General features: G+C 44.8%; 1 protein-coding gene across 2 annotated transcripts in view; it reads right to left on the reverse strand.

The window, feature by feature from the left end:
- FHIP1A (FHF complex subunit HOOK interacting protein 1A) overlaps positions 1-15,003 on the reverse strand; it is a 226,759-nt gene extending 211,756 nt beyond the window's left edge. Inside the window, exon 1 of one of the 2 annotated variants that reach the window (XM_081811766.1) lies at positions 14,687-15,003. The gene's annotated coding sequence lies outside the window, so the exon portion shown is untranslated. Of the gene's footprint in view, positions 1-2,344; positions 2,430-14,686 lie in introns of those variants that run through there. The other variant, XM_081811767.1, reaches the window with a different exon arrangement.
- Between the last annotated feature and the right edge of the window lie 1,105 nt (positions 15,004-16,108).

Consider the following 16,108-nt stretch of genomic DNA (forward strand, 5'->3'; position numbering starts at 1 on the left):
CGATTAACATAAGAATAAAAAAAAAAAGATGCAGTTACTCTTAAGTGCCACCCTATAGTTTAATTTGATGTCTGGATCCAAATATAGACCTCTCCAACAGGAACTGGAGAAGCAAGCCTAAGGTTCCAAAGGTCAGAGAGGAGGATGCAGATTTATAAATTATCCAGGTAAGGAAGACAGCCAAGTTGAGAGTTTGCCCCAGGCATGTCTATACTGACAAGCTCGGAGGACAGCAGTTTGAGTCAGGCAGGCTTGAGTCGGGAAGCCTCATCAAACCTACTCTGTTTGTGATTCACTGTGAAGGAATGACCACTCCTCAGTGACAAACTAACCCTAGACCATGATCAAGAGGTAGGATTACTTTAAGGCAAAAAAAGGGAGGCAGCAACACAACCAGGCTCCAGACACCTAAACACAAGTAAGGAGCGGATTCATCTGCAGCAACGCCAGGGTCTGCCTTTCAAATAGGACATGCAAGGTCCTAAACGGTCACACGGGGGCTAAGTACCAGGAAGAAAATCAGAGAAGGTCAAACTTAATCAAGCTGATGAGAAATCTGCATTAACCATTAAGTGTTTAATACAACTCAGGTAAACAGTGTTTCCTGAAGCAAATCAAGGCCAACAAAAGTCTCGTCAGATTTTTTCACATGCATTTAAGTGACTACATCTTGCTTAAAATAAGCAAAAATGTCAACATTTTGTAATATACACAAATAAGAGAGATTTTAAATACTCAACTTAAAAAACTGACCTCATGTTACAGAATAGACAATAATCAAGGATACATTAGACAGGCTGCATCTTCCCCAAAAAAGATCAAAATAAGAGCATACAAAAACTATAAAGTACTCCATGTCCTAAGAAATAGTTTTATTAAGAAAATTTTTCGGGGCACCTGGGTGGCTCAGTCATTAAGTGTCTGCCTTCGGCTCAGGTCATAATCTCAGGGTCCTGGGATCGAGCCCCTCATCGGGCTCCCTGCTCCATGGGAAACCTGCTTCTCCCTCTCCCACTCCCCTTGCTTGTATTCCCTCTCTCGCTGTCAAATAAATAAATAAAACCTTTTAAAAAAATTTAAAAAATTTTTTAAAAAGAAAGAAAATTTTTCATAAAAAAAAATCAAGAAACATTTCCCCTAATAAAACAAATATGGACAGACATCATTACTTTTAAGATTTTATTTATTTATTTGTCAGAGAGAGAGAAAGAGAGAGGCAGGCAGAGGGAGAAGCAGACTCCCCGCTGAGCAGGGAGCCTGATGCAGGACTCATCTCAGGACCCTGCGATCATGACCTGAACCAAAGGCAGACACTTAATCGACTGAGCCACCCAGGTGTCCCTGGACAGACATCATTTTGAAGATACACAAAATATTCATGCTAACAGACCTACCAAAGGCATTTTTAAAATACAGCTTATATCACTATCTACTTACACGTGAATACATGCATGTATATATATGTGTATATATACATATGTGTTTATACAGACATATATTTTTTTCTATACTCATTTTGATACGTTACAAAGAAAATCCTAAAATGGATGAACTCCAAGTACAAGTTCTACGAACACAAACCAAACAGATTATGTGTCATTTTGAGGAATGACACATAATCCTCTAACTTAGGGCACCCTGGTGGCTCAGTCGTTAAGTGTCTGCCTTCGGCTCAGGTCATGGTCCCGGGGTCCTAGAATGGAGTCCCACGTTGAGCTCCCTGCTCAACAGGGAGTCTGCTTCTCCCTCTGACCCTCACGCTGCTTGTGCTCTCTCTCTCTCTCAAATAAGTTAATTTTTTTTTAATCTTTTAAAAATCCTCTGATTTAATGGTTATGAACAAAGCTTGGACTCAATGAAAATATTAATCTATTCTCTAAGATAGTCAATAAAAACTTTGCCACAGGAATTCCTGAAATGTTCCTGCCTCAATGACCCTAAGTCATGAAATTTAGCCAAAGTATCTTATTTCACATTTTTCACATACAGAAAAGTAAAATCCATTCCTGGCACTTTCTATAAACCTAAAGATCTTAAAATTGACCCATTACCAATATTTCAACAAAGGTAAACTCTAACAATACAAGAAGAGCTAAAATACATTCACTCTGTATTCTGCAAAACCTAGTGGATCCTCTGAACTCCTTAAAGGCATGTCCTAGAATAATGTTCTTAAGAAAATGTTTGGGAAAAAAAAAAAAACCTATGCTCCATAAAAACTAATTAGCAGTTCATCCACCAACTGCAGAGTATTTTTATAGCTGTTATCAATTACTGTCTTCTCTTGGGGAAAATATTAAAACCAAAAAGAACCTAAAATGTGAGGAAACGAGGTAAGACTCACCTAAAAGCTCAGGGCCTTTGCTACTATGACCTCCTGCTTCAGGGTCTGATCACATATTGATCATTTCCATCTTCAGTCTTACACATAAAGAAAAAAGGTACCAATATAATTTTAAATGGAAGAACATATTACAGGAAGTATAAATTAGAGAAATTTAATATTTTCTTGTCTTTGACTTTCACAAAACTTTCCTACAGAAAACACTCACACAGGTGTACTTTAAGAATGTTCTCTAACGCACTGTTCTTAATATAGAAGAATGGGAAACAACCCAAATTTCCAACAATAGGGGGCGCCTGGGTGGCTCAGTTGGTTAAGCGACTGCCTTCGGCTCAGGTCATGATCCTGGAGTCCCGGGATCGAGTCCCGCGTCAGGCTCCCTGCTCGGCGGGGAGTCTGCTTCTCCCTCTCCCGCTCCTCCCTCTTGTGCTCTCTCTCTCTCTCACTCTCTCTCTCTCAAATAAATAAATAAAATCTTTAAAAAGAAAAAAAAAATTTCCAACAATAGGAAACTGTTTAAAAAACCTGTGATGTAATATTATACAGTCAGAATTCTCTATATGTATGATAATGGAAATACTCTTAAGACCTACTAAGCTAGGGGCACCTGGGTGGCTCAGTCGGTTAAGCAGCTGCCTTCGGCTCAGGTCATGATCCCAGGGTGCTGGGATCGAGCCCCGCATCGGGCTCCCTGCTCCACGGGAAGCCTGCTTCTCCCTTTCCCTCTGCCTGCCGCTCTGCCTACTTGAGCTCTCTATCTCTCTGTCAAATAAATAAATTAAAAAAAAAAATCTTTAAGATCTACTAAGCTAAAAATAAAAACCAAGTTGAAAGTTGTTTAGTAATACCCATGTAGTAATTATCACAATAATATTGTAATATGGAGATAAATTTTGAGGAAAAGCCATATAGCACTTTCTCCAGCATATAAGATTACAGTGCACTTTAAATTTAAACATGACATATTTCTATAATGTTTGAATGATGAATAATATATTTTATGTGTATAATCAGAAAAAGTTTTATTTTAAGTTACTGATACACTTCGAGGGAAAATAGGAGAAGTTAGGATAAAGAGAAAATGTAGGGTGTTAAAAACTTTTTTTTTAAAGATTTATTTATTTATTTTAGAGAGAGAGAGAGCATGAGTAGGAGGAACAAAGGGAGAGAGAATCTGAAGCCGACTCCAAGCTCAGTGTGCAGAGCCCCACATGAGCCTGAGATCACGACCTGAGCTGAAACCAAGAGTCGGATGTTCAACCAACTGCGCCACCCAAGCGCCCCAAAACTTTTCTATAAATCCTCTAAAATAACATCCATCTCTCCCTCTATTTTAGAAAAGTTATATCCTTATTCCTAGAACTTCAAAATTAAGGAACATACATAGATACTGGAAAAGCCCTCTGAGCATCTCCTGTTAGTCATAGCTTCTCAGGATAAAAGTTTAGCCCCAATTCCAGTCTTTATCAAATTTAACTGGATTCCTAAACAGTTGCAGACCAACTGCATTAAGTATCTCTAATTCTACTTAAAAGTTATTACAGAATTAACAAAAAAGGTACAGAGTCTACAGACTCTAAAGATATTTGAAGCTTTTTCATAATGGAAATATGAGGAGTTAGAGATAACTACTCTTGAATCGGCAGTTCCGTAACCTATTCAAACACTGTAAAAACTAGATAAAAACAGAAAAGAGAATTACCTAGAAAGGTAACTGAGAAATAACAAGCATGGGGAAATCTTCCACCTGCCTGGAAAGGGGTATGAACTTGCACTAGGAGAGGTCTCTCTGAACAGTCACGGGACCTTGACAAACATTTGAATTCCCATACCTCACTTTCCTCATCTGCAAAATGAAAAACCTGGGCAGAAACCAACTCTATAGTCCTTTCAGCTCTAAAATTCTGAAAACACACCTTTACACTATCCTGGCCAAAGGATTTTTTTTTTAATTATATACCTGCACACATCATAGAACATAAGGTATAAAGTTGTAAGGTACGTAGCCCAAAACAGCAGACTCCTGTGTAGCTCCCTGCCACCCCTGAATTCCATTCCCCAAAAGTAGCTCCTTCAACTCTTGAAAATGTTTCTTCTGGTAATTACTTCCACATTTGTAAATCACACACTTATATTAGTACTTCCTGATTTTTTTCAATTTTAGACATTATCAAAAGTTCTTTTCTCAAATCTTTTGGGGCATTTATTCACCTACCCCATGTCCCCAGGTACAGCCACACTGTTGAGATGCAAACAATACAAAAATTACATACACATATATGTGTGTACATATTTACATACTGTCCTGTCCCCAGAGAGGTCATGTTTTGGTTAATAAATAAGATCTCATTTCACATCCGAACACTTCACAAAATGTAGTAGGCAAAAAATTGAAAGCTTGGCCTCTGTACTAAAAATCCTGAATCTGGGTCTGAGTCCTCCATATACAGGAGGAAACTATGAAAATGTGTTGGGCGCCTAGGAGGCTCAGTCATTAAGCGTCTGCCTTCGGCTCAGGTCATGATCCCGGGGTCATGGGATCAAGCCCCGCATTGGCTCCCTGCTCCGCGGGAAGCCTGCTTCTCCCTCTCCCACTCCCCCTGCTTGTGTTCCCTCTCTCGATGTGTCTCTCTCTGCCAAATAAATAAATAAAATCTTTAAAAAGAAAAAAAAATTGGAGTTGGGAAGCCATGAAAGCAGGGCTCTAATACATGTACCACTCATGGTCACAGCTTGGATAAATCCAGAAGAAGGAAGGTTTCCTCTCAGCCCAGCCATAGGAAGCTGTCCTCGCCTGCAGCCAATGAGAAGCCACCAACACCTTAAACTCTCACTTTCCTCCAATGAACTTTTTTTTTTAAGATTTTTTATTTATTTGTTTGACAGAGAGAGACACAGCAAGAGAGGGAACACAAGCAGGGGGAGTGGGAGAGAGAGAAGCAGGCTTCCCGCTGAGCAGGGAGCCCGATGTGGGGCTCGATCCCAGGACCCCGGGATCCTGACCTGAGCCGAAGGCAGACGCTTAATGACTGAGCCACCCAGGCGCCCCTCCAATGAACTTTTGTTCAAAACAACACCCCTCCCAACTCCTTCCTTTCCTCTATAAAAGGACGCTCTGGGGGCACCTGGGTGGCTCAGTCAGTTGGTCAGTTGAGCACCCAACTCTTGATTTCGGTTCAGGTCATGATCTCAGGGTTGTAAGATCAAGCCCCGAGTTGGGCTCCACGCTAAGCATGGAACCTGCTTAAGATTCTCTCTCTCCCCCTCTACCCTACAACCCCCCCACCCCAAAAAAAGGATGCTCTCCTCCTTTGTTCTCTGGACTTGCCTGTGGTTCACCATAGTTTACTCGTCCCAGATTGCAATTTTTCTGCTATTCTCAAATAAGCTCAATTTTGCTGGCTGAATAGTTTACTTTTTTTCTTTTAAAAAGTTGACATTTCATGGTGTCAGAAGTGGGAACTAAAGGAGAGGAACCCCTGAGAAACTAATGACCCCCAGAACCTTGTGTGGAACCCACTGGAGCCCCTTGTACTCTCCACTTCCAAGAGTTGTCTTCTTCCTTTCAATTCAGTAAGTCTCCTCTTGGATTCAAGCTCCCTTCTTTGGGTTATCTCTCTGATTTTATTCAGGATCTGCTTTCTTAAAGGCATCTTTTTGGTGAGTACTCATTTGTTTTCTGAACCTCTGGTTTTGTTTTGTTTTTAAGATTTATTTATTTGGGGGGGTGGGGAGTAGGGGGAGGGGCAGAGGGAGAGAATCTTTCAAGCAGACTCTCCGCTGATGGCAGAGCCTGACGCAGGTCTCCATTCCATGACCAATGAGATCATGACCTGAGCCAAAACCAAGAGTCAGCCACTTAACCGACGGAACCACCCAGCAGGGTCCCTGAACCTCTGGTTTTGAAGTATGGAATCCAAATCCCCTAAATTTTCTCAAGAGATCCTCCTTCTGTGACCCTGATTGGTTTTATGTTCAAAACCTATAGTCTCTCCTCATGAGCATTCTTAATTAAATGGACCAACTTGTCCAAAGATAATTTAGATCTCCAATGGCCATTACGAGGAACTTTCAACCTCCCCTTACCTGCTTTTTTCACAACCAAATTAGAAAACTGCAGCTCTAAAATTAAATAGACTGAATGGGATTCCTATTTTAGTTGGTACCTGGAGGCTTCTAAACATATCCAAGATTCTAAAATCGCCTTTTTACAAAATACCATTTCTAAATTAACTGAGGTGAACAAACAAGCAAAAGAAGACAAGAAAGCTTCTGAGGCCTTTTTCCCCTCTCCTGTCCTCTTTGTCTCCAGTGCTAGCTTCCCCTTTCCCTTCTGGACTGTCCTCATCTCCTCTATACCCTCCACTTTCCTAATCCCAATCCCCTCACCACTTCCCTATTTCTCCAATCCTCTCCCCACTTCCTCCTCCCACAAACCTATTAAAACCTGATTTAAAATCAGACCCTCTGAGGATCCAAATGTGAAGCCCTAATTTCTTATGTTCCCTGGACTATGAGCCTGTCAAAGATTTTCCCAAAGTAACCAAGGACCCCCAGGGATTTGCTGAGGAACTTCATATAGTCAAAGTTATCAACCTGGCTTCTCTGACTTACGTCAGCTAGGCAATATGCTTGTCAGTGAAGGCCAGGCCCAACACTGGATGAAACTGCCGAGTGGAATGATGCCTCAAAGTCTTTAGAATTACAACCTGGGGACAGAGAAACCACCCCCCCCCCCATGCCTAATTTCTATGCTCAGGCTCAGGGAATAACCAAACTACTTCATTTGGCAGTTCCTAGGACTTTCCCAAAGTCAATCAATTGGAATAAGATTCAGGCTTGTGCCCAGTAGTCCAACGAACCCACGCATGATTATCATAGCTGGCTCCAAATTGTTTTTAAAGAAAATTCTGATCTTCCTTTGGATGTTAAATCCACTCGGGTAGGCTTTAACTCCATTTATTAATGGGCTGAACTGGGATATTTCTCTTCTGCTAAAAAGACAAGGATGAAAAGGGAATCTATGTCGACTCCAGATTTAGTTAATTTAGCAAACAAGCTCCCATGCCCAAGATGATTCAACTGAAAAAAAGACCACTGAAATCCTTAATTTTCAACCCCAACAAATGGAGGCCTCTAAACAAAACCAAAAGCTTCCTGATCTCCACCATTATTACAAAAAGCTAGGACACTAGAATAAAGACTGCCACAAACTTAAATGTTCCAGGTGCCTTCAGCCCTCTAACCATCCTTTCCAATGTCCTCCTAATCCCAAATGACAGGACTCCAAGGAACTCTAAGGGCTTTCACCAATCCTTCCCCTTTGTCAACTTGGAGAAACCACTCTCCAGATTAGGAATGAATCTTTCTCTGTCCTTACTGACAACCAGAGCTACATTCTCAGTGCTCATCCCATTAAACAGCCCCTGCCTCCAAGTACTAAAGCAGTTCAAACAGTGGGGTCTCTAATAAACCTCAACAGGTTCCTATCTCTGCACCTAACCCTTTTGCTTAGACCCTTTAAGAGACCCTTTTCTCTTTAAGAGCCACCCTTTTCTCCTTAGTTCCCCCACCACTACTTATTTTTTGAGCCAAGATTTCTTAGAAAAAGGTTATGCAGGAATTTCTTTCTCCTGAAAAGGGGAAACAATCTTAGAATTTGAAAACAGCAACCAAAATAGCCAACTAAGTGAATCAAATGACCCTTTAACATCTTTTAGTTGCTCCATCCCTGGCAGCACTTGAGCTAATACCATGACACTAATTATCAGTCCCTATTAGATCAGCTACCATCCTCCTTATGGGCAAAATCCTCCACTAATATTGACAGAATCCACAATGTATCTCCTATTAAGATCCAAACTGATCCCCCAAAACCTCTCCCCTGAATTAATCAATATCATATAAATAAAGAGAGCCTTCAAGGCATTAACTCAGTAATAGAAGACTATAAGGCCTAGGTTCTCATTATCCCTTACACCAGTCCCCGCAACACTCCTATTTTACCTGGGAAGGAAGTAAATGGCCATAATGAAGCTTGTCCATGACCTCTGAGCCATGTTGTCACCTCTTGCCCCCAACCCCGACACTTTATTAGCCTCCATCCCTATTGAGGGCAAATTTTTTTCTGATTAACATATATAGTGCTTTTCTAATACCCCAGTGGATAAAACAAGTCAATACCTCCCCCCTTTACTTGGGAAGGACAGCAAAACTCCTGGATAGCAATGCCTCAAGGTTTCACTGAAAGCCCTTATTTCTTATAAGCTTTAAGGGCTGACCTAGATGATATCAAGTTCCCTGGAGTCTCCACTTTAACACATTATGTGAATGACTTACTTCTCCGCTCCCCTTCCCAAGCCGCCTCACAAGAAGATAGCATCCCTGTGCTAAAACTCCTGGCCAAGAAGGGACATCAATTCTCTAAGAAAAAATTATAATTTGTACACACTCAAGTACAATATTCAGAAGATCTAATCTCCGAACAAAGACTGCATCTAGGGCGCCTGGGTGGCTCAGCCGGTTAGGCGTCTGCCTTCGGCTCAGGTCATGATCCTGGAGTCCCGGGATCGAGTCCCGCATCGGGCTCCCTGCTCGGCGGGGAGTCTGCTTCTCCCTCTGACCCTCACCCCTCTCATGTGCTCTCTCTCTCTCATTCTCTCTCTCTCAAATAAATAAAATCTTTAAAAAATAAAAATTAAAAAAAAAAGACTGCATCTAGAGCCAGACAGGCTTTGTGGCACCCTGAACTTCCCAGAGCCCCAAATCAAACATCAGCTGCGAGGCTTGCTTGTACTGGCTAATATGCAGCAACTGGGTCCCAAACTTTTCCCCTATGGCCCAACCTGTATACACCTTGTTAAAAACTACTAAACCTGACCTTATCATCTGAAAGATTCAGATAACATGACTTTTTAAATCTTAAAGTTTAGGGAAAAAAAAAAACCTGCCCTTGGACACCCCAATTATCAACTCCCTTTCTTCCTTTTTGTATATGAAAAAGAAGAGAGTGCCCTTGGAGCACTCACCCAAAAGCATGGGGATCACCACCGGCCCACAGGAGTTACAGCCAACAACTAGATCCTGTGGCCTGTGGGTAAGCCCCATGCCTCAGAGCTATGCCTGCTACTCCCCTTCTTGTAAAGGCCACTGAGGAAATGGTCATGGGGTCCCGTTGAACCATCTTTGCCGCATGCAGTTGAACTCTTTAACTCTCATCATAACATCTTTACGTAAACTGCCTCACGGGACCCCATGACCATTTCCTTAGTGGCCTTTAAGGAGAGACACTTCAGTATGGCAAATGTCTAATTACATCCCTTGAAAATAATCATGTTCTAGGGCGCCTGGGTGGCTCAGTCGGTTGAGCGACTGCCTTCGGCTCAGGTCATGATCCCGGAGTCCCGGGATCGAGTCCCGCATCGGGCTCCCTGCTCGGCGGGGAGCCTGCTTCTCCCTCTGACCCTCCCCCCTCTCATGTGCTCTCTCTCTCTCATTCTCTCTCTGTCAAATAATAAATAAAATCTTTAAAAAAAAAAAGAAAATAAAATAATCATGTTCTAGTGGAGCAATCTCTTCACAGTGCACTCCGGGGAAATGAAGACCTCGAACACCACACCCTGCAACCTAGGGATTTTGTTTATTGGAAAAGAACTCTCCAAAAAGACTCTCTGCAACAACACTGGAAAGGCCCTGATCAAGCATTACTGACCAGTCCTTGTGCAGCCAAAATCCAAGGAGTGGACTCCTGGATCCATGTGTCTCCTATAAAGAAAGCCCCCAAACCACCTGGGTGAGTGACCTCAAATTGAAGATTTCCAGGAACTGAAGCAGACAACAGCTGAAGCACATAGCTTTCCCCGTGATGATGGGAGCAGGCCAATATTCTTTCTTTTTCTTACTCCGTTTCTCCTTCTCTGTCCTGGAGAGACAATGCCCTCCTTCACATTTCCCAATTCCTCACAAAAGGGGGAAACCTTTCTGATTGTTCAGCTTCTGCTGGATCTTCCCATACAGTCCTGACTGTGTAGTCTTCCTCATAGCAATCCTCTCCTTCATCTCCACTGCAACCACTAACTCTACCTGCACCTCTCTGGATATCTGTCACTCAGTCAAATTTCTACAACCAGGTTTTCCTGTACCTTGCTTGGATCTCTCCCCTGGAGTAACTCTCAATACAACTAATTGTACCTATTCCACCCATACGGTTGCCCATTCTCACTACTACCTTAGGTCGGCTTGCCCTCGCAGAACAACCCCTCTCTATATGGCCTTCAAGAACAAAGTCCACAGAACAAGAGGATTTCTCCCTAATTATTCCTCAAACACCACTGACCCTTGGCTTGAAAGGACCAAATGAATAATCCCAATGAACAGCACTATTAACAATCAAACCCTAGCAGGAATCCTATATGCACCACCTGATTTTACCTTTGTGGAGAATGGGCCTATGAATGTTTAGGCAGCTGGTAGACTGGAAGCCAATGCTTACTAGAATTTCTAACGGTCTCTGTGCACATCCACAATAAATCTGAAGCCTTTCATTGGTCTTCCCCATTAAATCTTCACCACTGTCTTAACCAGGAACTCCCAGGAGGTATATATGACTCCGGATTTGCCTCTATTGAAAGGGCACTTATCCCTACTGTAAGTACTCATACCAATGAACAAACGTGATAGCAAGCACCTGACGCACAAGAATAAATTCCTCCAAAGAAGTGGAAACCCAAATACATAAAATTAAGGAACAAGCATATTGGCTACAACAAATTCCACGTGACCATCCATGGTCCTTTGATCTCTTTGGCTAGTTACCTTCAGCTTTAGGCTCCTGGTTTAGGACTATTATACAAACTGGGGTCATTATTCTGCTCCTCTCATCCTTTTTTATATAATCATTTTTAAGCTTTGTACCTGGTGCCTGTCAAACCTTTGTAGAAACAACGTACCCAGTAAGGGATGCTGACTCAATGCATCAAGATTATCTTCAGTGCTTACAACCTTGATAAGATATAGACTTTAGATGGGAAATGCCTGAGAACTCTCCCTTCTACCTTTCCCCTGTTACTTAAATGTGGCCTCAACAGTTTCCAATCTGGGCACTTCCTCTGACATGAGACCTAACACCCAGGAAAGGTCCTTCCTCGCATCAAGGGACAGAAATGTTTCTAATAAGGAGGATGACCCAACTCTTGATCAGCGATGCTCTTAAAGAAAGATCTTGACCAAAAGGAGGAAATGTGAAAATGTGTTAAAGAAACCAACCTCAAAATTGGCACTGGGAAGCCATGAAGGAGGGCTCGGACACCCATACCACTCGTGGTGACAGCCTGCACAATCCAGAAGGCCGGCCTCCTCTCAGCCCAGCCACGGCAAGCTGCCCTCACCTGCAGCCAGTGAGAAGCCCCCACCACTAGAACTCTCATTTGTCCTCCAAAGTGCTTTTGTTCAAAACAAACCCCTCCCAACTTCCTCCTTTCCTCTATAAAAGGACACTCTCCTCCTTTGTTCTCCCAAATTGCCTATGGTTCGTCATCCTTTGCCTGTCCCGAACTGCAATTCCTCTGCCACTCCTGAATAAACTCAATTTTGCTGGTTGAATTACTTACCTTTTCCTTTTTTTAAGCCTTTTCCTTTTAAAAGGTTGACAGAAGTATGTACCTAAAAGTTCCTTATTTTCTCTGAATCTTATCCGTTTTCCTCCTACATAGTCTAAATGTAACAGTACTCACTACAGAACAGTTAAATCACAAAGCACAAATACAGTACATGTCAAAGCACTTTGCTGATCATGAAGCACTATAGAAAGGTTACTTTCAGTTATTTGTCTTTACTAAGAGATCAGATCTCTATAAATGAAATCCCTGACATTACTGGTCACTCTTGAGCACTGTTCCTCTACTGAGACTAAGAGTTGGAAATCGCTGAGACAGAGAGTGAAGTAGATAGAAATTGTGTTCCAAGGCCAGAATCTGAGTGCCCAATTCTTCAAAGGGCCCATGTATTGCCGCCCGATGAAACACGTGTAGACAGAATAAAGATCAAGCACCTAAGCATGGATCTGAGAAAGCAATGTTTTGTTTTGTTTTTTTGAAGATTTTATTTATTTATTTGACAGAGAGGCACAGTGGGAGAGGGAGAAGCAGGCTTCCTGCCAAGCAGGGAGCCCAATGCGGGGCTCGATCCCAGGACCCTGGGATCATGACCTAAGCCAAAGGCAGATGCTTAACAATTGAGCCACCCAGGCGCCTGAAAGCAATATTGTTTTATATTTGCAGGTAGAGGAAGTTTCTTTATCAAAATTTTATTTTAAGTAATACAAGAACAAAATTTCAAAAGTCCCTCCTCAGGCAACTCTTGCTTCTTCTAATTTGTACCTCTCTATATTTCTACATAATTTGTTTGCACATCTGCTTTTTGATTTGCAGACATTATCTATTGGCTTCCTATGAACTTTGTAGAGAAAGTGTTCAGAGCCAAACTTGGGATATTATCATGCAGAACTGTCCAGTGATGCATTACTCCAGTCCTTTGATTTCTAGTCTTCAAAGGCCTACATTACAAGCAATACAACCTATAGTGTCTCTGCGCAGAGGAAAGAAGGAAGCTAGCTGGGCAGTTGGGCCTAAATTATGAGACCACTCTAAACTTCTCTCTGAATCTAGTTCACTGAGGCTCAGTTTCTTTTGCCCTTTTGACCCACCCCACACAATTTAATCCTGTTCTGAGAGCTACAAGACAAACGAAAAATGGGACCCCAAACTTAATGCATTTCAAGACAAGCATGGGCACAATTCTTATGAGCTCTGTGGAAAGGGATTAACTGCAGCTAAAAGAAACCAGCTTTTAATTATCTGAAAAGTTATCTAAAGCCGACAAGTATGCAGCATTAAAATTCATGGGCTGGATCTCCTGCATAATATCTGTCCAGAGGTGACCACTAATGTTCTCCAAATGTAGACTTCAACTGGGGTGTGCTAGGTTTTGGCAGGGACAACAGCCTGTCTAGTGCCAGGTGTACAAGTGAACTTGAGGTGAGGCGGGTGACCCTGCCAAGCAGGCATGGTACATTAAGGAGAGGAAATCTTTTCTCTCATTAATCAACAGGATAAAGGTGATTAAGCAGGAATTATTTTTCAATGACCTACATAATTTCATCAGGGCTGCTGTGGCTATTAGCAGAGAGCAGATGACTTCCTAATAAGATGAATTTGATAGCAGAGCCCTTCTAGAAAAGCCTGCGGGTGGGCCCAATCGGTCGGCTTGCTACCACTCGTCAGGGCTGTCTCTCCTCTGTTTGGGGCTCCTTCCTCCAACGGGGACGTTTCCCCGTCACTGGATGGCGGAGGCTGCAGCACTCGCTGCGTGGTGGAAGCTGGCTCAGTTAAGAACCGATGGGTGCAGGTGGTGAAACAAAGCTCACGTGAGGGCGCCTGGGTGGCTCAGTTGGTTAAGCGACTGCCTTCGGCTCAGGTCATGATCCTGGAGTCCCGGGATCGAGTCCCGCATCGGGCTCCCTGCTCGGCAGGGAGTCTGCTTCGTCCTCTGACCCTATCCCCTCTCAGGTGTTCTCTCTCTCTCATTCTCTCTCTCTCAAATAAATAAATAAAATCTTTAAAAAAAAAAAAAAACAAAGCTCACGTGATTCCCAAAGTTCCAAGCAAACAAGACTACAGCTGCTACCAACACCTCTCTCTGGCCGGGCTTGCAAGTTCCATACCCCCAGCAGAAACAGGGTTAACAAGGAAGCTTTGTTGGAGTCAGGGCGGGGGAGAGACGGACAGACATGCAGGCACACCACCAATAACAACCACCACGACTTGAACGCAGTTTCATTAGAGACCTTATGAAATTGAGCAACAGCCACCCAACAAGTCCGTCCTTAACACCAGGAGAGTACTGCAACCTCAGAGCGGCACCACCTCTGTCTCCTGCGTAAGAGCGAGGTGGCTTCGAGAGGAAAACTGAGCCCTAGATCTCTCCGCCTCCTCCCGTTGCTCCAGTAGGACCCCCGCTCTCTGGCCTCAGGGACCAAGGAACGAGGTGGAGAGTCCCGATGACATCTTTCGCCGTCAAAACAAGCTGGCTCCCTCTCCCCCAGGGTCAGTCACCGAGGAACGCCCGGTCCCACAGCTCTGGCAGCCACCTCCTCCCCGCCGTGCTGAGGCCCGACGCAGCGATCTTGTTTGGGATATTCCCAGCGCAACCCCCATCCCAAAACCTGCTCCTCCAGCCCAGTCGGGGGGAATGCAAGGAAAGGACCCATCTGCTCTCCCCCCTCCCTTAAGCCCCTAAAATAAAGGAATCCGTCAAGCGCAAAGCTCAGAGCAGGATGCCACGTACCTGTGCGCGGACCCGGCTCCTCCTCCCTCCAAGTGTGGGACTCTCCCGACAAGTATCCCCAAACAGCCGGGAAAGTTTGTGCCGCCGTCCTGGGGACGCGGGCCGCCGAGTCGCCACCGACCCCGGGCACCGGGTGGTGTGGGGAGCCGGTTCCTCCCCGCCCGGCTCCAACTCCACAAACAGCCAGGCCCTAGGAAGAAAGTAGGAGGAGGGAGAAGGTTTGAGCGCAACTTTTCGACGGTGAGTCAGCGGGAGTCCGAGCCGCGCGGATCCGGGGCCCCGCACCACTCCCCCCTCCAAACTCTGCTCTCGGGAGCGCGGGCGGGGCGAGCCGGGGCGGGGCGGGGCCCGACCTGCACGGCGGCCCAGGGGAGCGCGCAGTCCGGCCCCGCCCCGGCCGCCGCCAGCCCCGCCCCCGCCCCTGCCCCCGGGACGCGCGGCCGCCAGGTGCGCGGGGGCTCGGGCTCCGCCGCGCGGCCGCCTGGCACTGGTTTCCAGGGTGAAGGGGGAGGAGCTTCGGAGGGAAACTTTCCACCGAAACTTAACCCGGGCGGCGTGAAGGACACCCGGCCTTTGGGGGCTCGTCTTTGGCCGGAACTGCATCCCTTCACGCACAGCCGCGCTCACACCCCCCACCAAACGAGAAAATAAATCAGCACTTCAGAACCGGCCAGAGGGCTCGTTTCTCGGGTCCTGCGGAGCGGAGGAAGTCACAACTCCGCCCGTCACGGACGTTTTCGATTTCTCTCTTTCCAAAGGTTTGACGGCGGCCAGCGGCCCCCTCTCCCCACTCCAGTTTCTTTCACTGAAGTCTTTCTTTTTGTCCCTGAGGTTTGAATTTTAAAATGCTAATACAGTCCCAGGAGACCTGAATCAAGTGATGGAACCATTCGCCTGTTATTCTACTGCCATATTCTACTTAAGTGGGCAGGGGGAAATTTGCCCTGGGCAGACTTAATGTGTCGGGGTTTGGGGGAGCGAGGGGGGGAAGGGGCGTTGGTGAGGGGGGGAAAACAGGTGTTGCTTTTTTTTTAAAAGATAGTGTTGTTGCAGGGGCGCCTGGGTGGCTCAGTCGGTTAAGCGTCTGCCTTCGGCTCAGGTCATGATCCCAGGGTCCTGGGATCGAGCCCCGCATCGGGCTCCCTGCTACGCGGGAAGCCTGCTTCTCCCTCTCCCACTCCCCCTGCTTGTGTTCCCCCTCTCTCTGTGTCTCTCTCTGTCAAATAAATAAATCTTTAAAAAAAAAAAAAGTGTTGTTGCAGTTGTTTGTGAGTATGTGTGCGTGGCACACATTCACTGTCAACCCCCCCCCCGCCCCCAAATGAGGGCTTCTTAATTTGGACAGTTTTACAGCAAAAAGGAATCATCCCCAACTCAAGACTCCCCGGAAAATGGGACAGCAGGTTCAGAATCCATCCCACC

This window comes from Leptonychotes weddellii, chromosome 2 (assembly GCF_054177405.1).
Source record: "Leptonychotes weddellii isolate Sample4059 chromosome 2, ASM5417740v2, whole genome shotgun sequence".
In the NCBI taxonomy this organism is placed as follows: domain Eukaryota; kingdom Metazoa; phylum Chordata; class Mammalia; order Carnivora; family Phocidae; genus Leptonychotes; species Leptonychotes weddellii.